The sequence below is a fragment of the Palaemon carinicauda genome, chromosome 19 (genome assembly GCF_036898095.1).
Source record: "Palaemon carinicauda isolate YSFRI2023 chromosome 19, ASM3689809v2, whole genome shotgun sequence".
NCBI classification, from domain to species: Eukaryota; Metazoa; Arthropoda; class Malacostraca; order Decapoda; family Palaemonidae; genus Palaemon; species Palaemon carinicauda.
Window position 1 is genome coordinate 37,155,022 of NC_090743.1, and position 26,627 is coordinate 37,181,648.

General features: G+C 44.3%; 1 long non-coding RNA gene across 3 annotated transcripts in view; it reads right to left on the minus strand.

The window, feature by feature from the left end:
- The window catches only part of LOC137658574 (uncharacterized), a 139,214-nt gene that overhangs the window by 53,157 nt on the left and 59,430 nt on the right, over positions 1-26,627 (minus strand). Inside the window, exons 2-4 of one of the 3 annotated variants that reach the window (XR_011047378.1) lie at positions 16,894-17,027; positions 8,858-9,080; positions 7,530-7,846 (exon numbers count right to left, since the gene is read on the minus strand). This is a non-coding gene — a long non-coding RNA (uncharacterized lncRNA). Of the gene's footprint in view, positions 1-7,529; positions 7,847-8,820; positions 9,081-16,893; positions 17,028-26,627 lie in introns of all 3 variants that reach the window. The other 2 variants (XR_011047376.1, XR_011047377.1) reach the window with 2 other exon arrangements.

The window sequence follows — 26,627 nt, forward strand, 5'->3', positions numbered from 1 at the left end:
CAAAGACATCAATCGAGTTTGGAGAAAGAGAGCTACAGTACCTATAAGAGACAAGGTCTCGAAGATCCCCTCTGTCTTGAAAATGAGACTACGCCCATGGTCCGAACCGAAGAACCTCTCCAAATAGGTTCCTCTACAATTCTCACCTCCACAAGTAACATTCCATACAGCCGCGTCTCTAAGTGGATGGGGGGATTACTCCGAACATCAGATGTTTCAGGGCTCTTGGTCACCCGCCATGAAACAGTCCCATATCAATGTTCTCGAAGCCATGGCAGTGTTCGTGACCCTGAAGAGAGACTCTCCTCCGAGGTCGACCCACATCAGAGTAGTGTCAGACAGCACAGACGTAGTACACTGCGTCAACAGGGGAGGATCCAAGTCACCCAACCTGAATCAGATCCTGGTCACTATCTTCGCCTGGGCAACAGAAAAGAACTGGTTCCTGTCAGCAACTCACCTAGCGGGAGGCCAGAATGTGAGAGCGGACTCACTATCCAGGACGAAACCACTGGAGTCAGAATAGTCTATAGAAATAATTTCATTCCGGTGGATACTCAGGCTGGTTCCGGGCCTCCAGGTAGATCTATTCGCAACTCAGATGAATCACAAACTTCCTTGTTATGTGACTCCAACCCTGGACCCTCAGGCTTATGCCATGGACGCATTACCCCGGGATTGGAACCATTTGAAGATTTCCCTATTTCCCCCAGTGAATCTTCTAAAGAAACTTTTACACAAACTACGCTCCTTCCGGGGTGCAGTGGCTTTAGTACCACCTCACTGGCCAAGAACAGTTGGTTCCCTCTCCTCCTCGAGTTGAAACTCCGTCCCATCCGGATCCCGTTCCTCAAACTGACCCAAGTAATCCAAACTCACTGTGTCAGATTACTCAAGGATAGCCAAAACTCTAACTTTGTGGACTACAGGAAGTTTGCAGCTTGTAGAGACGCGAACGTTGAACCGGAAAACGATCTCTTCATCGAATCGGACAAAAGGGACTCGACAATTCGCCAATATGATTCGGCCGTTAACAACTAGCAGATTCCCTAAGAGTTCAGACCATACTCGTATGACCCCGAATTTAGCCATCTCTTTCTTGAGGTTCCTATTTGACATAGGCCTAACAGTTAGCACTTTAACCACCATCAAGTCAGCTTTCAAGATGATCTTCCTTGTTGGGTTTAAAATTAACCTAGCTGATTCCTATTTCTCATCAATTCCAAAAACATGTGCTAGGCTTCGACCTTCAGTTCGGCCAGAAAAGGACTCTTGGTCTCTGAACGGTGTCCTCAAACTTGCGACGGACACGGACAATGAATACTGCTCTTATATCACTCTTCTTAGGAAGACTTTATTTCTAACGGCTTTGGCCTCAGGTGATGGAACATCAGAACTAGCAGCTCTCTCACGAAACCCGGAAAACATAGATTTCCTCCCTTCAGCCGAAGTACTCCTTTCTCCAGACAAAGCTTTCCTAGCTAAAAAATGAGGATCCGCAAAATAGGTGCTCTCCTCGGAAGATTATTCTTCTTCCCCAGGATCTTTTCTCTGTGTACAGTCACTACTCTCAAGGCCTTTTTAGCTAGAACTGCCACCCGCTCGTCTGGCCCCTTGGTTATCAGGGAACAAGGAGGTACTATTTCCATTCACGGTATCAGGCAACAAATCCTCTACTTCATTAAACATACTAATCCGGAATCATTTTCCCAAGCTCATGATATACGGACAGTAGATACCTCCAACAATTACTTCCAGAACAGGGACTTTGATGATTTTAAAAAATATACAGGTTGGAAATCCCCTATGGTTGTCAAACGCCACTATCTAAAGATCTTACAGGCCCTTAAATACCCGACGATGGCAGCGGGGAGCCTTATCCCTCCCCATTAATCTCTTCTTCCTTTCTTCCATCTCTTCTCTTCTCACTCCTACCCGCCACTCACACCACGTCGCCACTCTCCTGGGTAGTTCGTTAGCCCTATGATATTTGCCATGTTTAATTCCTATGGTTTAACTGTTATTGTAGTTACCGTTCCTTTAATGTTTAGATATGCTAGGACATGTAAGGTTTGATGCCTTTTGCGATTCGACACTCAGTTGATTCCTTGTCGTCATAATTATTTAGCCTTATGTTCCCTATGTCATTTGGCTAGTTGGTAATTGGACGTTTACTTACATTATTATATTATATTATTGTCGTAAAGTGAACCCTCGATACTTCGCGGTTCGACAATCGCGGATTCACCACTTCGCGGGGTTTTCCCATAACCCATATATATATACATATCGCGGATTTTCCGGAAAATTCGAAAATACCGCGAAATCTGAAGACAACCAAATACGATATTTTGTTACCTGTAATTCCATTAATACTGTAATTAGTAATATCTGTTCTTACTGATTGTTCATTGCATTACATATGATATATAATTCAGCACAGAAAGAAATAAAACACGAAAAGAGAATGTGATCATACGATAATTCAGTACTGTATACAGTACGTAGTAAAATTAAATCGAACATGAAACGCAAATCAGATGCAGTCATACCATATTAGAATGGTGTGTACTGTAATGGATGTGCTTCTTTTCCATGAATCTTTTGTATGTATACGTACGTAGTACTGCATCCAATAATATTCTTTGTTGCAAAAATCACATTTCGAATAAGCGTAAGAGAGAGAGAGAGAGAGAGAGAGAGAGAGAGAGAGAGAGAGAGAGAGAGAGAGAGAGAGAGAGAGAGAGAGAGAGAGGCGTAAAATAGCGTACGTAAAGCTGTATTATTATTATTGTTATTATTATTATTATTATTGTTGTTGTTGTTAATAAAATTATTATTGTTATTATTATTATCATTATTATTATTATTACTGTACAGTATTATTATCATTATTTATTATTATTACGGTATTTACTTAATCTACGTACGTTCGGTATGCGCGGGGCATCTTCTATGAGTAGGTAACCAACGCATCATAGTACTGTAAGACGGGTTGTGATTGGTTCAAGCGCTGATAGATGACGAATCAGAACTCAAGTTTTGTTATCTAGCCTGTGATTGGTGTTTTGCCCGCATCTCCTACCCGCAGCATCAAAGTTCTCGCGGGGCTGGATCGTCCACTCTCTGTTACCGCGTATCGCTGAGTAGACGTTCTTAAGTGTGTGAATCTGTGCTGTGTGCGACTTTTTTAAGTTGAACTTTTTGTTACTGTAAATCCTACTGTAATGGCTCCCAAGCATTCTGCTTCTCTTAAGGCTGGTAGTGAGCCTAAACGCCACCGAAGGATGATGACGATAGCTGAGAAGGTTACGCTTCTCGACATGTTAAAAGATGGTAGAAGTTACGCGGCCGCCGGCCGCCATTTTGGCATCAACGAATCTACTGTTCGCTATATCAAGAAGGACGAGGCGAACATTAGAAAGACGGCTGCAATCACCTTTAGCAGATCAGCGAAGCGAGTCGTTACAACGCGTAATAAAACGATCGTACGCATGGAAGGTGCTTTAGCTGTGTGGATTGTCGACTGCCGGAAGAAGAACATAGCGTTGGATACGAACACCATCCAAACAAAGGCTTTGAGCTTATATGAGAATTTTGCTGCAAAGGAACCTAAAGACGACGACGGCAACCATGCTGAAGATGATGATGATGCAGATGATCCTCAACCAGGGACATCCACGGATTCCCAGCCTCAGAAACGTTTTTCCGCAAGCAAAGGATGGTTCGCGAAGTTTCAGAAACGCTTCGCCCTGAAAAGCGTTTCCCTGCATGAGGAGTCTGCTTCCGCTGACACTGCCGCTGCTGAAACTTACGTGAACCAGACGTTCAAGAATATTATCGCCGAAGGTGGATACAAGCCGGAACAAGTCTTTAATATGGATGAGACTGGCTTGTTTTGGAAGAGAATGCCGTCGCGAACTTTCCTGTTCAAAGAGGAAGCCAAAGCCTCTGGCTTTAAAGCATTCAAGGATCGCGTTACCCTCGTGATGTGTGGCAATGCTGCTGGATTTTTGTTAAAGCCGGGGCTTATTTATAAGTCGAAAAATCCTCGCGCTTTGAAAAATAAAAATAAGAATCTCCTTCCCGTGTACTGGATGCATAATCAAAAAGCATGGATTACGAAGATGCTGACCTCCAACTGGTTCCATCAGTGTTTTATCCCGCAAGTCAGCAAATATCTCTTAGAGAAGGGCTTGCCATTCAAGATCCTTCTCCTTATGGATAACGCTGGTGGACACGCAACTGACCTGTCGCATGAGGGCATTCAGGTTGAGTTCCTGCCACCCAACACCACGTCATTAATTCAACCGATGGACCAGGGGGTTATCAGGGCGTTCAAGGCCCTCTACACGAAGAATACCTTGGCGGACCTCGTTGCGTGTGTGGATGCTGCCCAAGATGACAAGGATGAAGATTTTAACTTGAAGGCGTACTGGCGGCAGTACACCATAGCCACGTGCCTGCAGAATATTCAGAAGGCACTTCAAGAGATGAAACCTGCAACCGTGAATGCGAGCTGGAAGAAGTTGTGGCCCGATATTGTTTACGACGACAAGGGATTTACTCCGTCGGAAATCCAACACTCTGCAATACGCAAATCTGTGCAGTTGGCTGCCATAATTGGAAGTGACGGGTTTGGCGACATGACGACTGAAGACGTCGACGAGTTGTTGGACTGCCATTCCCAGCCCCTAACTGACGCAGACCTCGAAGACCTGACGAAATCGGCAAGTGAAGAGAGTGATACCCAGGAAGAGACCCAAGAAAATGTCGAAGAAACGGGCTTAACATTAGAACGGCTTGCCAAGGCCTGCAACCATGAGAAGGAGTTGAAAGAAATGTTGCAAGAGTGGGACGAGGATATGGTTCGCTCGATGCAATTCTGCAACAAGATCGATGAAGACATGACTCCCTACAAAATGCTCTTGGATCGAAAAAAGAAGCAGCGGCAACAACTTCCGATCACAATGTTCTTCCAGCCTCGCAAAAAAGAGCCAGTTCCTCCTGCTAGTACGCCTTCGGAAGAAATTGAAGAAGTTTCCCAGGAAGAAGTTGAAGAGGTGTCCCAGGAAAAGACACCTCCGTCTGAAGAGACGTAAAATACTATCATTGGCTGCACAGTAGAACACATCATCAGCTTCATCATCATCATTTCTACTGTGCAGCAAATTCATCGCCATCACCATTCAAGTTTTTCTTCAACTTCTTTCGTGGTGAGTACAGTAACAATCTTTATTTTTTACTTTAATATTCTTACTGTACATTCTAAAACTGTATTTGTGCCTGTTTTATAGTTTAGTACTGTACGTACTGTATGCATTAAGTTAAAGGGAAGGTTTTAAAAGTCTACATGTTGTAACCTATCATATTTTTTTTGTTTAAAATTTACATTTACGTACGTAAAACAATCTCTCTCTCTCTCTCTCTCTCTCTCTCTCTCTCTCTCTCTCTCTCTCTCTCTCTCTCTCTCTCGTAAATTGTTTTCCTGCTTTGCTACGTACAATACTGTATAATTTATATTTGTAAGGTAACATATTTTGTAAATGCTTTTACTGTAAATACTGTATGTACTGTATCATTATTTATCACTATCATCATGCGCGTTAAATGCCTTGTTTGTTCTGAGCGTGGTTGTTTACTGAGCGTACACGCCGTCGTTTCAGGCGGCGTCATAAAGAAAAACATTTCATTTGGAAGTCCTAAGAAAAATAGGTAAACTAAAACATTGGTAATAAAAAAATCAACATACAGTACTGTATAATCAATATAATCGATGCAAAAACTAACCTATACATATATGTGTACTGTACACTAAATGAGTTTGTTTCTTCATTATGATCAGAGATGAACGTAAACAAAACATTGGTTGCCATTTTTTATCGTGCTTTTTAGGTTTAGGAAACGCATGATATAAAATCGCCTTTAATATTTGTGCCTGTTTTAGTTTAGGGTGCTGTAGTACATGCATTAAGTGTTCTGTACATTAAAGGGTGGTTTGTTAACAGTACTACGTACAAGGGAAGGTTTTAAAAGTCCGAATATACATGTTAAATAAATAGGTAAATATGATGTCACTACTTCGCGGATTTTCACCTATCGCGCCCGCGTCTGGAACCTATCTACCGCGATAAACGAGGGTTCACTGTATGGTGATTGTATTCTCCTCATTATGTTATTACTTTATTGGGCTTGGAAGGCATTCTCTGGTACATTTTCACCGGCCGTCACAGGTCGACCCAGAAAAGGGATTTTGACGAAGGAAAAATCTATTTCTGGGGAGAGACCTGTGACGCCCGGTGAAACCCTTCCCGGTTATTTTTGTACGGACCCACCCTTTACTTGCCAAGCCATATGTTCTTGCAGAAGGATGACCTAGAAGGCGTTCGTGTGGGTGACGTGGCGTGGTCCAAGTGTGGTTTCTGGGGTCTTTGTTACGGCCCTTCCCTTTGATGGAGGAGTTATCTAAATGGAAGACAGCCTGTGAATAGTGGTTTTCACATGCCCCTGATGTATACACGACACTCACGAAGTGCTCGCGCGAGGGTAGTAACCTCTGCATTCCATGCTTTTAATTTTCTCTGGTATATTTGGAAGATTTATATCAGAAAAAGTAGAAAGGAGGACTTTTTCACCGGGCGTCACAGCTCTCTCCCCAGAAACAGATTTTTCCTTCGTCAAAATCCCTTTTCTCCATCGACCAAGACTATGCCCTAAAGGCTGACCATATATACATATGATCAGTGCCAAAGCCTCCTCTCCACCCAAGATAGGACCAAAGAGGGCCAGGCAATGGCTGCTGATGACTTAAGCAGATAGACCTATAGGCTTCCCCAATCTCCCCATCTTTAGCTCACAAGGATAGTGATATTGCAGGGACCAAAGAAACTAACGCGTTTGAGCGGGACTCTAACCCCAGTCTGGCGTTCACCAGTCAGGAAAGGTTACCACATCGGCCACCACAACCAAAAAAGGGTTAAGCTTCAACACAGAACCAGAGACAAATTTCATTAATTCTGAAAGGCAACTGTAATTCTGGAATCCAATCTGAATGGACAGTCCGAAGAAACTAGGTAAATATAGTGTGAACATTGGTAAAGGTGGACCAGTTACTAGATCAATTCTCTCCTAGGTATCTGGAAGATGGATGCACAGGATAATGGTCTAGCTTTTTCTAGTCTGCTATGTCTCTTGATGAAGATGTTTCTTGTGCCAAATCTGATATGAGCGACATAATGGCCAGGTTAGTTCAAGTCACTAAACTATGGAAAATGTTACTAAACTACAAGGCAAATAAGCTTCACTAGACTACTAGCCTTTAAATACAAATTTACATGGATTTAGTTAGTTACCAAATAAAAACTCAAAAATGTATTTGTACTGTACAGTATTTCAGTTTTCAATTGAATTGAAGAAATTCCACAAAATTAATATATTTCAGACAAACATATAGACTAAATCTTTGCATTTTTAGACAGATTTCATATTACATTAGCATCCATGGGGGCAAAATAATTTAGCAAACTTACCTCACCAATAGATGAAATTTGGTCTTGTCAATTTTAGAAACTGGTAAGGTCTGCATTCATGAAGTACAATATACACCTTGTACCAGCCTCAAAGATATAGATAAGAATACTTTTTCCCTTGTTAGAAAGCACAAGTCTTTCAATATTCTCTATGGGCTTCTCTTCAACCTGAGCTCAGAACAGGCCTTGGTAGAAGCCAGAATAGTTTGTGATACCAACCAATTAATACTTCTTCAGCAGATAGTCGAAATTAAAAGTTTTACTTGACAAGCTGTGATGATATGTCGGATGATTATCACTATTTCTTTACCCAAAACCTGTAGAGAAAAAAGTTAACTTCTGTATAATTCATTGATATTTCCTGCATTATGTAAACCATTATATCAAGTCAATAAAAGTATTAAAGTCCTGCGACTGTCAAACTCAATTAATTTGCCAAGCATTAATTATACAATATTGCAACACAAACAATTCATATGATCATTAATCAGATGTAAATCATAACAAAAACATTCTAATTGAAAATTACTACTTTATAATACAACTCGCAATATTATTTAATTGGAACCAAAGTTTCAATGCTCTGATTTAAGGGTAGTTAAGTATATCTAGAATCCTAATTTACATGCATACTTCCCTCCAAGGTAGGGCTCATAAAAAATTTGTGATAAATATATTAGTGATGTGAAAGCTCAAATGGAAAATTGTCATATAACCAATTTAATTTTGTGGTGTAAATATTTAAGCACTTAAATTTGGAAATTAGTATTACATATGGCAAATCTTACACAGTATATGGTACAATACTGATTACCTGTAATGCTATCTTATTTGTATATACAAGAAAAGGATAACCTGTGCAATAATTCAACTAAAACCCACAGCAGCACTATAAATTGATTCATGACAAGCTTTGACAGCAAAATGGAAGTTACAAAACTGATATGGTGATCACTAAAAGGAAAAAAATAGTGTCTAAATAAAATCCGAAGGATTCTACGAAGACCCTGTAATCATCTTAATTAAATATGTACATCATTATTCACAATTAAATTTTACAGGTAAGGCAAATTAAAAACTATGAACACCAAATAAATTTTCCTATAAGAATATGGTAATTGAAATTAACCACTTCAGAACCCAAGGGATTGAGAGAGATCTTATGTAGTAATGGATCGGTCTTATATACAGGTGCACAGTATCTCAATATCATTTACTGAAATCTCTTATGAAAAAAAAAAATTGAAACTAGAATATGAAATAAAATACCGTAATCTCAGCTTAACTTTACCCTTAAGGGATGATGACTTTAAAGGTCAAGAGAGTACCTCATCACAATAAACAACTACCTGTTTGTTTTTCATCAGTAATCATGCAACTGGTATGCCTTCTTTTTTCTTTTCTTTTTCAAATAGTAGCCTTAGCAGCACTTTCATCAGAATATAGTACCACAATTTATTTCTCCGAGCTCTATTAGGGATTATGATTTCTTTCCATACTGGATGGCTTCTATCACTTCAGCTTTCTTAGGACCCCAGTGTGACATTTGTCCTATAAATGAAAAACTTCTTTGAGTTTTAAATCTTTGAAAAAAATGTTATTTTCATTAGTAAAATAAATTTTTGAATATACTTACCCGATGATCATGTAGCTGTCAACTCCGTTGCCCGACAGAAATCTACGGTCGGGATACGCCAGCGATCGCTATCCAGGTGGGGGTGTACTCAACAGCGCCATCTGTGGTCAGGTACTCAAGTACTTCTTGTCAACAAGAACTCAATTTTCTCCTCGGTCCACTGGTTCTCTATGGGGAGGAAGGGCGGGTTCTTTAATTCATGATCATCGGGTAAGTATATTCAAAAATTTATTTTACTAATGAAAATAACATTTTTCAATATTAATCTTACCCGATGATCATGTAGCTCATTCACACCCAGGGTGGTGGGTGGAGACCAGCATACATGTTAACAAAGAAGCTAAGTATCCCGTATTTTATTAGTTATTCAAGATAACATAAAATAAATAAGTACCTGGTAAGGAAGTCGACTTGAACCATTACTCTGCCTTTATTAAGTACGTCTTCCTTACTGAGCGTAGCGGTCCTCTTAGGATGCTGAACGACTCTTAGGTGCTGAAGTATAAAGGGCTGCAACCCATACTAAAGGACCTCATCACAACCTCTAACCTAGGCGCTTCTCAAGAAAGAATTGACCACCCGCCAAATCAACAAGGATGCGGAAGGCTTCTTAGCCGACCGTACAACCCAAAAACAACAATAAAAAGTATTCAAGAGAAAGGTTAAAAAGGTTATGGGATTATGGGAATGTAGTGGCTGAGCCCTCACCTACTACTGCACTCGCTGCTACGAATGGTCCCAGGGTGTAGCAGTTCTCGTAAAGAGACTGGACATCTTTGAGATAGAATGATGCGAACACTGACTTGCTTCTCCAATAGGTTGCATCCATAACACTCTGCAGAGAACGGTTCTGTTTGAAGGCCACTGAAGTAGCCACAGCTCTCACTTCATGTGTCCTTACCTTCAGCAAAGCAAGGTCTTCTTCCTTCAGATGAGAATGTGCTTCTCTAATCAGAAGCCTGATGTAGTAAGAAACTGCGTTCTTAGACATTGGTAGAGAAGGCTTCTTGATAGCACACCATAAGGCTTCTGATTGTCCTCGTAAAGGTTTAGACCTTTTAAGATAGTACCTAAGAGCTCTAACTGGGCAAAGTACTCTCTCCAGTTCGTTCCCCACCAAGTTGGACAGGCTAGGGATCTCGAACGACTTAGGCCAAGGACGTGAAGGAAGCTCGTTTTTAGCCAAAAAACCGAGCTGCAAGGAACATGTAGCCGTTTCAGATGTGAAACCTATGTTCCTGCTGAAGGCGTGGATCTCACTTACTCTTTTAGCTGTTGCCAAGCACACGAGGAAAAGAGTTTTTAATGTGAGGTCCTTAAAAGAGGCTGATTGGAGAGGTTCAAATCTTGATGACATAAGGAACCTTAGGACCACGTCTAGATTCCAGCCTGGAGTGGACAACCGACGTTCCTTTGAGGTCTCAAAAGACCTAAGGAGGTCCTGTAGATCTTTGTTGGTGGAAAGATCCAAGCCTCTGTGGCGGAAAACCGCTGCCAACATACTTCTGTAACCCTTGATCGTAGGAGCTGAAAGGGATCTTACGTTCCTTAGATGTAACAGGAAGTCAGCAATCTGGGTTACAGTGGTACTGGTTGAGGAAACTGCATTGGCCTTGCACCAGCTTCGGAAGACTTCCCATTTAGACTGATAGACTCTGAGAGTGATGTCCTCCTTGCTCTGGCAATCGCTCTGGCTGCCTCCTTCGAAAAGCCTCTAGCTCTTGAGAGTCTTTCGATAGTCTGAAGGCAGTCAGACGAAGAGCGTGGAGGTTTGGGTGTACCTTCTTTACGTGAGGTTGACGTAGAAGGTCCACTCTTAGAGGAAGAGTCCTGGGAACGTCGACCAGCCATTGCAGTACCTCTGTGAACCATTCTCTCGCGGGCCAGAGGGGAGCAACCAACGTCAGCCGTGTCCCTTTGTGAGAGGCGAACTTCTGAAGTACCCTGTTGACAATCTTGAACGGCGGGAATGCATACAGGTCGAGATGGGACCAATCCAGCAGAAAAGCATCCACGTGAACTGCTGCTGGGTCTGGAATCGGAGAACAATACAACGGGAGCCTCTTGGTCATCGAGGTAGCGAACAGATCTATGGTTGGCTGACCCCACAGGGCCCAAAGTCTGCTGCAAACATTCTTGTGAAGGGTCCACTCTGTGGCGATGACTTGACCCTTCCGGCTGAGGCGATCTGCCATAACATTCATATCGCCCTGAATGAACCTCGTTACCAGCGTGAGCTTTCGATCTTTTGACCAGATGAGGAGGTCCCTTGCGATCTCGAACAACTTCCTCGAATGAGTCCCTCCCTGCTTGGAGATGTAAGCCAAGGCTGTGGTGTTGTCGGAGTTCACCTCCACCACCTTGTTTAGCTGGAGGGACTTGAAGTTTATCAAGGCCAGATGAACCGCCAACAACTCCTTGCAATTGATGTGAAGTGTCCTTTGCTCCTGATTCCATGTTCCCGAGCATTCCTGTCCGTCCAATGTTGCACCCCAGCCCGTGTCTGATGCGTCCGAGAAGAGACGGTGGTCGGGGGTCTGAACAGCCAAAGGTAGACCTTCCTTGAGAAGAATGCTGTTCTTCCACCACGTTAGAGTAGACCTCATCTCTTCGGAAACAGGAACTGAGACCGTCTCTAGCGTCATGTCCTTTATCCAGTGAGCAGCTAGATGATACTGAAGGGGGCGGAGGTGGAGTCTCCCTAACTCGATGAACAGGGCCAGCGATGAAAGTGTCCCTGTTAGACTCATCCACTGCCTGACTGAGCATCGGTTCCTTCTCAGCATGCTCTGGATGCATTCTAGGGCTTGGTTGATCCTTGGGGCCGACGGAAAAGCCCGAAAAGCTCGACTCTGAATCTCCATACCCAGGTAGACAATGGTCTGGGATGGGACGAGCTGGGACTTCTCTAAATTGACCAGGAGGCCCAGTTCCTTGGTCAGATCCATAGTCCATCTGAGATTCTCCAGACAGCGACGACTTGTGGGAGCTCTTAAAAGCCAGTCGTCTAAATAGAGGGAGGCTCTGATGTCTGCCAAGTGAAGGAATTTCGCAATATTCCTCATCAGTCTGTTAAACACAAGAGGTGCCGTGCTTAGGCCAAAGCACAGGGCTTGGAACTGGTACACAACCTTTCCAAAGACGAATCTCAGGAAAGGTTGGGAGTCTGGATGGATGGGGACGTGAAAGTATGCGTCTTTCAGGTCTAACGAGACCATCCAGTCCTCCTGCCTGACCGCTGCTAGGACCGACTTCGTCGTCTCCATCGTGAACGTCTGCTTGGTGACAAAAGCATTGAGAGCACTGACGTCCAGCACCGGTCTCCAACCTCCTGTCTTCTTGGCTACCAGGAAGAGACGGTTGTAAAAGCCCGGGGATTGATGATCCCGGACTATGACCACTGCTTCCTTTTGTAGCAAGAGCGACACCTCTTGTTGCAACGCTAGCCTCTTGTCCTTCTCCTTGTAGTAGGGAGAGAGGTTGATGGGAGATGTAGCTAGAGGGGGATTGAGGCAGAACGGAATTCTGTATCCCTCCCTTAGCCACTTCACAGACTGAGCGTCTGCACCTCTGGTCTCCCAAGCTTGCCAGAAGGTCTTGAGTCTGGCTCCTACTGCTGTCTGGAGAGGAAGGCAGTCAAAACTTGCCTTTTGCGGACTTGGAACCCTTCTTGGACTTGCCACGGTGACTGTCTGCACGGGTACCTCCTCTGCTGGAGGTTCTGCCACGAAAGGGCGGGATGAACCTAGAAGCAGGTGTATCAACTGCTGCAGGGCGGAAGGGTCTAGGCACGGAAGGTAAGGTTTTAGCCTTACGTGCAGAAGAAGCCATCAGATCATGAGTATCCTTCTGGATAAGTGAGGCAGCCATCCCCTTAATCAACTCCTCCGGAAACAGACACTTGGAGAGAGGAGCAAACAACAACTCTGACTTCTGGCAAGGAGTGATACCAGCAGATAAGAAGGAGCAAAGATGTTCTCTCTTCTTGAGGACTCCTGATACATATGAAGCCGCAAGTTCACCAGACCCATCCCGAATTGCCTTGTCCATGCTAGACATGATCAGCATGGCCGAGTCCTTATCTGAAGGGGAAGTCTTCCTGCTTAAGGCTCCCAAACACCAATCGAGGAAGTTGAATATCTCGAAGGCACGAAAGACTCCCTTCAACAGATGATCAAGATCTGAAAAGGACCAGCAGATCTTCGAACGTCTCATAGCCAACCTGCGGGGAGAGTCAACCAGACTTGAGAAGTCGGCCTGGGCAGAGGCAGGAACCCCCAAGCCAGGTTCCTCTCCCGTGGCATACCAGACGCTCGACTTAGAAGCAAGCTTGGGAGGAGGAAACACAAAAGAGGTCCTTCCCAGTTGCTTCTTGGAATGCAACCAGTCCCCCATAACCCTCAAAGCTCTCCTAGATGATCTGGCGAGAACAAGCTTGGTGAAGGCAGGCGCAGCAGACTGCATGCCCAGAGCAAACTCGGAGGGAGGAGAACGAGGGGTTGCAGACACAAAGTGTTCAGGATACAAGTCCCTGAACAAAGCAAGGACCTTGCGAAAGTCTAAGGAGGGTGGCGAAGACTTGTGTCCTTCAACATCAGAGTGAGGTTCATCCAGATGAGCAGCTTCATCATCCGATACATCATCATCCGAAAGTTGAGTTGTGAGTGGCAAAGGCAGAGCAGCAAGCTGACCGGCTGAATCCTGCAGAACGGGTGCATGCGTACCTGCGGATCCAACATCATGCCTCTGCTGGACAGTCTGCGAGCTGGCAACAACAAAGGCAGAGGGCTGGTGTAAGGGAGGGTCTGCGGTGGGCTGAGGAGCATGCGGTATGGTATGCAGAGCATGCTGTAAGGAATGCGGCTCATGCTGCATGGTATGCGGAGCATGCTGTAAGGTCTGCAGAGCATGCTGCATGGGCTGAGGAGAATGCCGCATAGTGCTGGAACCCGGCAACTCCTGATGCAGCAGCTCACGCATGTTAGCAGATGGTGCAGCAAGAACATGCGTCTGGCAGGGAGGAGCTCTCACAGGTGGGGTGTGGGAGCAGGCAGCCGCAGTATCTGCTGAGCGCACAACCTCTGCGGGTTGTAGGCTAACAGGAGAGGTGTTAACCTTCTCGGCATGATACTCCTGCATGAATGCCGCAAGCTGAGACTGCATAGTCTGCAGCATGGACCACTTAGGGTCTGCTGTGGTTGGGGCAACAACAGACGGAGCAGTAGCCTGTTGAGGGACCACTCTACCTCTCTTGGGAGGTGTGCAGTCATCAGATGACTGTGGCGAGTCCGAACTGACCCAGTGGCTACACCTGGGCCGTTGGACAAGCTCGGAAGGGACCTTACGTTTGAGCGGTCGTGAGACCTTGGTCCACCGTTTCCTCCTGGAAACTTCTTCCACAGACGAGGAATGTAAGGGCTCATTCGTCTGTATGTGGATGGGACGATCCTTAACAGATACGTCCGCAACCACTGAGGATACATCCGTGCGCCGATCAAGGCCTGCCGAACCCTTTGGTCCTTCGACATTGCTTCTCCCCTGGGCTTGGGAGCTTGCAAGAGGTCCCGGACTGGGAGGACGACTGGCACGCACAGATGTACCCTCATGCGCAACACTGACACTGACACTATGCACATCACTAGCACTAACACTTCCCACTGCACTCTTCGCTTTCAGCTCTCTGACATCTGCCAAGAGCTGATTGCGGTCACTAACCAACGACTCCACCTTATCACCGAGAGCCTGAATGGCACGCAACATATCAGCCATTGCAGGCTGAGCACTAGTAGCAGGTTCGGGAGTCACCACCACAGGGGAAGGAAAAGGTTGAGGGGCATGGGGAGAGGAAAAATCCACAGAGCGAGAAGAACTCCTCCTATCTCTCTCCTTCTCTAACCTACGTGCATATCTGAGGAATTCGTTAAAATCGAATTCCGAAAGCCCAGCACATTCCCCACATCGATCTTCCAATTGACAGGATTTACCCCTACAATTGGAACATACGGTGTGAGGATCTATAGAGGCCTTCGGAAGACGCCTAGTACAAGTCCTAACACTACACTGCCTGTATTTAGGAACTTGGGAATGGTCAGACATCTTGAATTTAGAAGTAGTCAAGGGGGAATTCCAAAATTAAGCAAAGTTCGTTAACCAATAAATCAAATTAATTCCAAAAGCTTGCTAAGCTAAGGATAAAGCTTCCTGAACAGCGAAGGCTAAACTTTAGAGCAAATACATCACCAAATCGTGACCAAAAGACTCCAAAATCAACAGCGTATCCAAGTAGGTCTTGCCGGCGGCACGACAGAGGAAAAATTGAGTTCTTGTTGACAAGAAGTACTTGAGTACCTGACCACAGATGGCGCTGTTGAGTACACCCCCACCTGGATAGCGATCGCTGGCGTATCCCGACCGTAGATTTCTGTCGGGCAACGGAGTTGACAGCTACATGATCATCGGGTAAGATTAATATTGAAAACTAAATGTTATTCATCTCATTAGTTTATTCTTATGGAAGTAAAAAAATAATGACCTACATACTGTACAATACTTATTTTTGTTAAACTTCCTTGAGCTACATACATCTAAGGATCCTTCCTACGATAAAGTTTGTGAACAAGTATTCTTTATTGCATGCCTTCAGTACATTTACAAGTAAGGCTGCCTTAATCTTTAAACACCAAGTCTACATCATTTTACTTTAATGTTTAAAGGTCATTCATAATTCATGAATGGCTGAGACAAGGGACAAGAAAATTCCCAATAGACTGACCATATAAAGTTATGATATAATCAGCCCCCAACCTGCCCCTCCATCATGCTGGGACCAGAGAGGGCCAGTCAATGGCTTCTGTTAACTCAGCCGGTAGATTGATAGGCTCCCCAAAATCCCCCCTTTCCCTAGGTCACAAGGAAGGCGAGGCTGCAGACACTCCTCTCAAGTATCAAGTTTAAGCAGACCTCAAAATCCCATCCTACAGATTGCTGCGCTGGGACATTTCCAATAAGCCACCACAGTGGAGAAACATTAAGTTATAAATTCTCACTGGGGATACTAATTAAGATATGTATTCTCACTGGGGTTAGTTGAGTGGTAAGTTAACCAACTACTGTATGTGCTTGCAGTAAAGTGAAAGGACAGCTCACTCTACTGTATTATAAACCTATGGTATCAAAACTTTGGTAAAATAAAAAATAACTGAACGCCAATTCATGTCCAAAGTGAGACTTAGTACAGTATATTAAGAACATACCAATATCCTCCAAAGCTATAAATAAATATCAGAAAGATACAGAGAAGATAACATTAACATAAGGGCTTAGTGTTTCCCAATATAGTACTTTGAAAAGACACCTCTCCACGAAGATCTCGTGTTTGGTATTAAGGACAGCTTCATTCAATAAACCCTGGCGGATGCCACAAGCCAAATACAGTACTGTACTGTACATGGCCTTTTATCAGATTCATTATTCATTATTTAATACATTATTTCTTACTACCTGTTTTACAATGAAATACAGTAGTAGGTTATTCAAGATTGTAAAAAATAAAATTGACACCTACTGTGGAGATGTTATCTTATATCAGTATAGGCGATGCATCTATTCAAAACTTTTTAATGGCATAAATTTTCCTTCACTTTTATACCAATAAATATCAAAGACCCTTTTTATATTTATGAGTCTAATTACCAAACACTAGATTTTACTTAACTGAAACTTCCTTACCCTCCAGTACAATACTTCAACTTGATTGTAGAATATAAATTCCAAACACTTTAAGATTAGACTTCAGGTGCACAAGACCAGCAGTATTCAGGGTAACAAACTGTCCATCAAATTCATAGGGAGCAAAGCATTGTCTGAAAGTAAATAAAAATAATAAGTATTAAAGCTTGGAAAATAAACCTGAAAGTCTTAAAAGAATGACACAATTAAAAAATTCAATGTATATCAAGTTTTTGTTAAAAACCTGGCCTCATAATTTTTAAGTTCTGTTCTGTACTAGTTGAAAAACTTTGTTGGCAATCAAAGGATATATTTTTTACATGTTCTCAACAAACTTTGAATATTATATATCACATATTTCTAAAGAGTACTGCTAAATACTATACAGTAGAGTACTCCAAAAGCAACACCACTACGGGATTTGAAGCCTCCAAATAAAAATTGCTTTATTGAAGCAGTAATCAATATTTCATATGCTTTTTTATGCAAATTATGTCCAGTATACATAATCTTTGGTATTTCCATGGAGTGTATACTGATATTTCAAATGTAAATACCTTAATTCTGGCTTATTATAAAGATGAATTAATGCAATTTCAACTTTGAACACATCACTAAGGGTGACACTATCTACAGTGCTTGTTATTGCTGGCAGTCTGAAACCCTACAGCTTTTCGAAGCCTATTCAGACTACATCAACCAATGGATGACTACCAGTGACAATCATGAATCAATAGATTGAATTGATACTGATCATAAAGTATATAAAGCCAGTCTGATGCTATTTTAATTTTTAATCAGGCTAAAGTAAGCCAATGGGTAACCATTACTGACACTTCCATTGGAAATTAACATTAGCTTGAAAAAATTCGCTAATCAAAACTGTTTAAACAGCTTTGGCAATCATGAGGTTACCCATTCTTAGTTAGCCAATTTTCATCAGATAATTGGTCAAGACACAACTTACTGTTAGACTTCCTTGAAACAATATTGGTCTGCCTTTGGTCTTCAAGCTTAAAACAGGAACCATTAAGGACACTAATTTGGGGAACTCCTACAGAAGAGCACGATACTAACACATTAAAAATTATTGTTTGCTGCTCTTATGTCTCTGTGTTGGGGTTTGAATTTTTTCTCCACATTCTCTTCAGTATCATTCTTTTCAAATTAAACCCTGGTGGAATATTCAGGTGTTAATGAATGTGGTTTGCATTACTGAAGGAGTTTTTTGCAATGTAATCAACCATTTTATAAATATAACAAACTCAACGATAATTTGTATTTTTCCTAACTATACAAACCTTAGCTATTTAATAGGGGTATTACTTTCGGTGTAGCTGAAATGACGAGCCTTTAATTTTTAACGAGGGTTAACTACCCATACCGCTAGTTAGTGGGGGTACGAGAGGAGCTAACCCCCCCCCCCCCCCCCACATTTACACACCAGTGATTGAGCTCACTTTGCTTGGAGCTAGGACTTCAAGGGGGATAGGACTGGTGGGTAAGTTTGCTTAAATAGCTAAGGTTTGTATACTTAGGAAAAATACAGATTATCTATGAATTTGTCATTTGTTTCGTAACTGGAATACAAACCATGCTATATAATAGGGGTGACTCATCCATTAGGAAGGGTGGAAGTCCCAGCCAATCTGGCTTTTGGCTTTACCCGGGGGCTCCTTATCTGAGTGTATCAGTACTCAAATAAGGAGTCCCTGCACCTCGCTAATTGGCCTACGCAAGCTGTGTGTTGAGGTATACAGAAGTGTGACTGTCCTGGTAAAGTTATTGCGAGTTCTTTAGAAGGAAAACCTGTGTAACTAGGACTTTCCCAATACCACCTCGTCAGGGTACGGGGACGCAACAGTATTAGTCTTGATACTAGGTACACAAGGGAGCATGGTTTACCTGCAGTGGTTTGAGGTCAGCTATGCAGAGAACCCAGGATGCTGCTTTCCCCAAAAGAGGGGAGAATGAAGAAAAGAATAAGGGCCAGTCAAACCTTTTCATTCACGCAGACTAAAACCGGGTAACAATGCCCTCAACCTTCTGCTACTTGTCCAATAAGGAGCTTTAGGTTTTAAAGCAGCTGTTGTGCAGCCACCACAGGATCGATAGAGAACGTATCGAGTCTCCTGTGGATCACATCTTGCAGGTAGTGGGATGTGAATGTGGTCTGGTGATTCCACACCCCAGCTTGAAGAACCTGCTTCACCGAGAAGTTTCTCTTGAATGCCAGGGACGTAGCTACGCCCCTGACATCATAAGCTCTAGGGTGACATGAAGGAGGAGGGTCTGGATTCAGTGCATGGTCTATGACCTTGCAAATCCATGCTGAGATAGTGTTCTTGGTGACCCTCCTCTTGGTCCTTCCTGAGTTGACGAATAGTGCAGGCCCACGAGGACGGGCTGCAGCTGTTCTCTTAAGATACAGCCTCAAACTCCTCACTGGGCATAGTAAGAGATGGTCTGGGTCATCTGTTACAGTAAGGAGACTAGAAATCTGGAAGGAGTCGAATCGTGGATCCGCTACTCCCCGGTTCTGAGTCTTAGCAATAAAATCAGGGACGAAGCTGAACGTTACCTCTCCCCGTCCCCTTGAATGGGCAATGTCGTATGAGAGACCATGAAGTTCACAGAATCGCTTGGCCGAAGCCAAAGCTAGCAGGAACACTGTCTTCCAAGTCAGGTGGCGATCGGTTGCCTGGTGTAATGGTTCATAGGGAGGTCTCTTGAGAGACCTGAGAACTCGAACCACGTTCCATGGGGGAGGTCTCACTTCTGACTAGGGGAAGGTAAGTTCATAACTCGGTATGAGTAAGGAAAGTTCTAGCGATGAAGAAATATCCATTCCTTTCAGTCTAAAGGCTGAGAGACAGCCTTTTACTGCTGAGACTGACAGGCGCATTTCTTCACGCAAATACACGAGTAACTTGGCTATTGCTGGAATAGTGGCATCGAGTGGAGAGATACCCCTTCCACGGTACCAACCACAGAAGACTTTCCACTGTGCCTGGTAGACTGCAGCTGATGACTTACGCAGGTATCCAGACATACTAGTCGCAACTTGTTGCGAAAATCCTCTCTGAGAGAGGAGATGCTGGATAGTCTCCAGACGTGAAGTAGTAGCGAAGCTACGGCTTTGTGGAATATGATGGCATGTGGTTGTTTGAGTAGATTGTGTCGTGGAGGGAGTTCTCTTGGAAACCATTCTGCGTGATACCATAGCGGAGCTATGAGGGTCATTGAAAAATTGACCGATGTCCTGGTCTTGCTGAGAACCCTCCTCATCAGACATAGCGGGGGAAAGGCGTAAACGTCGATGTTGCCCCACCGTTGTTGGAAAGCATCTTGCCAGAGATCCTTGGGGTCTGGGACTGGGGAACAATACAGCGGGAACCTGAAGTTCAGGGCAGTTGCGAAGAGGTCCACAGTCGGAGAGCCCCACAGAGTCAGGACTTTGTTGGCTACTAGATGATCCAAAGACCACTCGGTACTCACTATCTGAGATGCTCTGCTCAGGTTGTTGGCGGGCACATTTCTTATGCCCGGAATGAAGCGTGCCGATAGTGGTATCGAGTGGATTTCGGCCCACCTCAGTATCTCTACTGCTAGATGGGATAGCTGCTGCGAAAAAGTACCTCCTTGCTTGTTGATGTAAGCCACTACTGTGGTGTTGTCGCTCATCACCACCACTGAGTGGCCTGCCAGGAAATGTTTGGAACTGTTGAAGGGCCAGAAAAACGGCCTTCATCTCTACGAGATTTATGTGAAGGTACTCTTCTGACTCTGACCAGAAGCCCGAGGTCGTGTGGTGCAGCAAGCCACCCCCCCCTTTTTTTTTTGAAGCATCTGAAAACAGCATCAAATCCGGGGGGAGGACGAGAAGGTCCACTCCCTTTCGTAGGTTCTCGTCTGTCACCCACCACTGGAGGTCTGTCAGTTCTGCTGATCCCATGGGGATTCGGATGTCCATGGAATCGCGAGTCTGTTTCCACCGGGACTTGAGTTGCCACTGGAGGAATCTCATCCTGAGGCGACCATTGGGAACTAGACGGGGCAGCGATGAAAGGTGACTGAGGAGACGTAACCATGTTTGGGCTGGAAGTTCTTTTCGTCTGAGAAAGGATCTTGCGATCTTTCTCGGCCTTGTTATCCTGTCGTCTGACGGGAAGGCTTTGTGGAGAGTGGTGTTCATGATCATGCCTAAGTATACCAGTCCCTGTGTAGGAAGCAGAGAAGACTTCTCGAGATTTACCATGATCCCCAGACACTGGCAAAGTCTCAGAAGTTTGTCTCGGTGTTGAAGAAGGGTTGACACCGAGTCTGCTAGGATTAGCCAGTCATCCAGATAACCGAGGAGACGGATGCCAATCCTGTGTGCCCAAGATGACACTAGGGCAAACACTCTGGTGAACACTTGGGGTGCAGTGGAAAGACCGAAGCACAGCACCTAGAACTGGTACTTTCTGTTGTCTAGGCTGAATCTTAAGTACTTCTCTGAAGACGGATGGACTGGGACCTGGAAGTAAGCGTCCTTTAAATCCAGTGTACACATAAGTCCTGAGGTCTTACTGCTATTCTGACCATGTCTTCCGCGTCTATGCTGAACGGAGTTTGTTTGACAAACTTGTTCAGGGCCGAGAGGTCAATGACTGGTCTCCAGCCTCCAGACGCCTTTTTTACAAGAAAGAGTTGACTGAAGAAGCCTGGGGATCCGTCGAGGACCTCTTGGAGAGCGCCCTTCTTCAACAGGGTCTGGACTCCTGACGGAAGAGGCCTTGGGTTTTTCTTCCTTCAAAGGAACCTTCGAAGGAGAAACATCCCGCTTGGACTTCTTCCGCCGTCGCGCAAACCTCTCCCACTGGGAGGAAGACAACTCCCTACACTCATTACACTTATTTACGCTATCACACTGTTGACCTCTGCATAAAGGACTATGGGTGTGAGGATCAGTCTCCACCGCCGACATAAACGTCCCACAAGGGCGGCCCGAGAGTCCAGGCCAGGTGCGCATGGTCGCAGAAGTCAACTTCACAAACACATTAGTAGAAAAAGAAAAAGCAAAAGTCATAAATGGCTGCCAATATTCGGCGAGGATGTAGAGTGGCAACGTCCGTTCACCATCCGAGCCGAAAGCAAAGAGAGCTCAATCAAAGGTGTGTGAGGGGGGGCGGTAGCAAACCTCCCCTAACCCCGCTAACTAGCGTTAAGGGTAGTTAACCCTCGTTAAAAGTTAAAAATTAATGGCTCGTCACTTCAGCTACGCCGAAAGTAATACAGTACCCCTATTAAATAGCGTGGTTTGTATTCCAGTTACGGAACAACTCAAAATTGAAGTTAGCCAGTTGGTTGGTGGCGTAACTTTCTACCCAGTTACTGTGGAAAATGCCTCCTTTGCTATGGAGATTTAAAAGTTGCATTTACAAGGAAACCAGGACTTGAATGATGTGTGCCAAACATATTGTAATTTTGTGTTCCTTCAATGACCAAGTTAAGCCTAATGATTGAATGAAGGGTGCCAAGTCCTTATTGGGTGAAAGGCCTGAACCTCCCATCTATCATCCTACATCATTTTTTACTAAAGCCAAAATAATGGCTAAAATATAGAATATCCCAAAGATTTAATCTACATTGTTCTAAGTATAATTAGGTGGCGGAGAGGTCACTTCAGAGGTATATACCGAGGTAGACGATAAAAGAGGGTGGACAGCAAGGAAAAAATTATGCTAGGCATTAAAAATTTTATAGTACCGCCTTTCATTTGATCCCAGCCTAAAAATCCTGTTCTCCCAACCTAAGTCCACAATAATTGTCTGATATGGGGATATGGGAAGCTTATTTGACATTGTTAGGTAGCGAAGTTTTCAAGGGAATTTCCCCCAATTTTAGGGACAAATTTATATCAGAAGCAGGCCTTCTTAATGCTATTTATAACATATTTACTTTTCTGGTTTTAATTTTATATTCTTTTAATCTTTACTTACAATAAAGAGAGGCAGATATAATTGCTGTTGCAGGTGTTGAGGTGCCAGTGATGGGAGATGAGAATGAGAGAGAGATTACAATAGAGGAAATGAGGAGAGCACTAGATGAAACGAGAGTAGGAAAAGCGTCTGGTATGGATGGTGTGAGAGCTGAGATGTTGAAGGAAGGGGGTGTGACTGTACTTGAATGGTTGGTGAGATTGTTTAATATGCGTTTTGTGTTGTCAATGGTACCAGTAGATTGGGTTTGTGCATGTATTGTACCACTATATAAGGGTACGGGAGATGTGCATGAGTGTTGTAATTCAAGAGGTATTAGTTTGTTAAGCGTAGTTGGAAAAGTGTATGGTAGAGTAATGATTAATAGGATCAAGGATAAAACAGAGAATGCAATCTTAGAAATACAGGGTGGTTTTAGAAGAGGTAGGGGTTGTATGAATCAGATTTTTACAGTAAGGCAGATAAGCGAGAAATATTTAACAAAAGGTAAGGAGGTGTATGTTGCGTTTATGGATCTGGAGAAAGCGTATGATAGAGTTGATAGGGAAGCAATGTGGAATGTGATGAGGTTATATGGAGTTGGTGGAAAGTTGTTGCAAGCAGTGAAAAGTTTCTACAAAGGTAGTAAAGCATGTGTTAGGATAGGAAATGAAGTGAGTGATTGGTTTCCGGTGAGAGAGGGGCTGAGACAGGGATGTCTGAAGTCACCGTGGTTGTTTAACTTGTATGTTGATGGAGTGGTGAGAGAGGTGAATGCTCGAGTGCTTGGACGAGGATTAAAACTGGTAGGCGAGAATGACCATGAATGGGAGGTAAATCAGTTGTTGTTTGCGGATGATACTGTACTGGTTGCAGACACATAAGAGAAGCTTGGCCGATTAGTGACAGAATTTGGAAGTGTGTGTAAGAGAAGGAAGTTGAGAGTTAATGTGGGTAAGAGTAAGGTTATGAGATGTACGAGAAGGGAAGGTTGTGCAAGGTTGAATGTCATGTTGAATGGAGAGTTACTTGAGGAAGTGGATCAGTTTAAGTACTTGGGGTCTGTTGTTGCAGCAAATGGTGGAGTGGAAGCAGATGCATGTCAGAGAGTGAATGAAGGATGCAAAGTGTTGGGGGCAGTTAAGGGAGTAGTAAAAAATAGAGGGTTGGGCATGAATGTAAAAAGAGTTCTATATGAAAAAGTGATTGTACCAACTGTGATGTATGGATCGGAGTTGTGGGGGAATGAAAGTGACGGAGAGACAGAAATTGAATGTGTTTGAGATGAAGTGTCTAAGGAGTATGGCTGGTGTATCTCGAGTAGATAGGGTTAGCAACGAAGTGGTGAGAGTGAGAACGGGTGTAAGATATGAGTTACCAGCTAGAGTGGATATGAATGTGTTGAAGTGGTTTGGCCATGTTGAGAGAATGGAAAATGGCTGTCTGCTAAAGAAGGTGATGAATGCAAGAGTTGATGGGAGAAGTACAAGAGGAAGGCCAAGGTTTGGGTGGATGGATGGAGTGAAGAAAGCTCTGGGTGATAGGAGGATAGATGTGAGAGAGGCAAGAGAGCGTGCTAGAAATAGGAATGAATGGCGAGCGATTGTGACGCAGTTCCGGTAGGCCCTGCTGCTGCCTCCGATGCCTTAGATGACCGCGGAGGTAGCAGCAGTAGGAGATTCAGCATTATGAAGCTTCATCTGTGGTGGATAATGTGGGAGGGTGGGCTGTGGCACCCTAGCAGTACCAGCTGAACTCGGTTGAGTCCCTTGTTAGGCTGGATGAAAGTAGAGAGTAGAGGTCCCCATTTTTGTTTGTTTCTTTTGTTGATGTCGGCTACCCCCCAAAATTGGGGGAAGTGCTTTGGTATATGTATGTATAATAAACGATATCGGCGTCAATGACCTTCGATGTCAGGATGCTAGAGAACTTCAAATCATTCATTCATTAATTCTATAACCTTAAAAACAAACACAGAATTCTGCAAAATAACCCAGCAGCCTAGATGTTAACCTTTGTCACTACACAGGTTACTTGTGTGTGGTGGAGGAAAGGAATATGACAAATTCGGAGATAATTTGTATTTTTCCTAACCATACAAACCTTAGCTATTTACATTGGGTTTATTTTCGGCGTAGCTGAAATTGACAAGCCAATAGATTTTAACGAGGGTTAACTAACCCCGCGCTGGTTAGCGGGGGTAGGGGAAGGGGTAGCTTGCTACCCCTCCCCCCCACACACCGGTGATTTGCTTCACTTCACTTAGAGGTAGGACTTGACTTGGGGGACAGGGCTGGCGGGCAAATATGTGTAAATAGCTAAGGTTTGTATGGTTAGGAAAAATACAAATTATCTCCGAATTTGTCATTTGTTCCGTAACCGAAATACAAACCACGCTATTTACATTGGGTGACTTACCCCTTAGGAAGGGTGGAAAGTCCCCAGCCTTACTGACTTTGGCTTTACCCGGGGACTCCGACTCAAAGTGAGTAGCACCCGAGAAAAGGAGTCCCTGCACCTCACAAGTTCCTTGCTCCGCAAGGAACCTGTGGCCCACATAAGTTGAGTGTGGAGGAGAGAGCGTGACTCGTCCTATGAAGTTGACCTTGAGACCTTTAGATAGGAATCCAGGATAGGACGTTCCCAATACCACCTCGTCAGGGTATGGGGGACGCGACAGTATTAAGCTTAATACTAGGAGCACAAGGAAGCATGGTTTACCTGCAGATGTGGAGGTCAGCTATGCGGAGACCAGGATGCTGCTTCCCCAAGAGAGGGGAGGATGAAGAAAGAAGTAAGGGCCAGACCTACTCTTTCATTCACGCAGACTAAAACCGGGTAACAGCGCCCTCAACCTACTGCTACCTTTCAATAAAGGAGCCTGAGGTTAGACCAGCTGTTGTGCAGCCACCACAGGTCCGATAGAAAAAGTATTGAGGCTCCTGCGGGTCACGTCCTGCAGGTAGTGGGCCGTGAAGGTCATCTGACGCTTCCAGACCCCAGCTTGAAGCACCTGCGTCACAGAGAAGTTTCTCTTGAAGGCCAGGGACGTAGCGATGCCCCTAACGTCATGTGCCCTAGGGCGACGTGAGGGAGGAGGGTCCGGATTCAAGGCGTGATGGATAACCCTTCGAATCCAAGCTGAGATGGTGTTCTTGGTGACCCTCCTCTTCGTCCTGCCTGTGCTAACAAACAATGCTTGCACCTACCTGAGGACGAACTGCAACTGTTCTTTTCAAGTAACACCTCAGACTCCTTACTGGGCATAATAGCAGCTGGTCTGGGTCGCTTGTTACAGAACGGAGACTCGTGACCCTGAAAGAGTCGAACCGTGGGTCCGGCACTCCAGGGCTCTGAGTCTTGGAAACAAACTCAGGGACGAACCTGAACGTTACCTCCCCCCATCCCCTTGAATGGGCGACGTCGTACGAGAGACCATGAAGTTCACTAACTCGTTTGGCAGAGGCCAACGTGAGCCGGAAAGCTGTCTTCCAAGACAGGTGGCGATCAGAGGCCTGGTGTAATGGTTCGAAGGAAGGTCTCTTAAGAGCCCTGAGAACCCGAACCACGTTCCATGGAGGAGGTCTAACTTCCGACTGAGGGCAGGTAAGCTCATAGCTACGTATGAGTAGAGAGAGTTCCAGCGAGGAAGAAATGTCCACTCCTTTCAGCCTAAAAGCCAAGCTCAAGGCTGAGCGATAGCCTTTCACCGCTGAGACCGAAAGGTGCATTTCCTCCCGCAAATAAACGAGAAACTCCGCTACTGCTGGA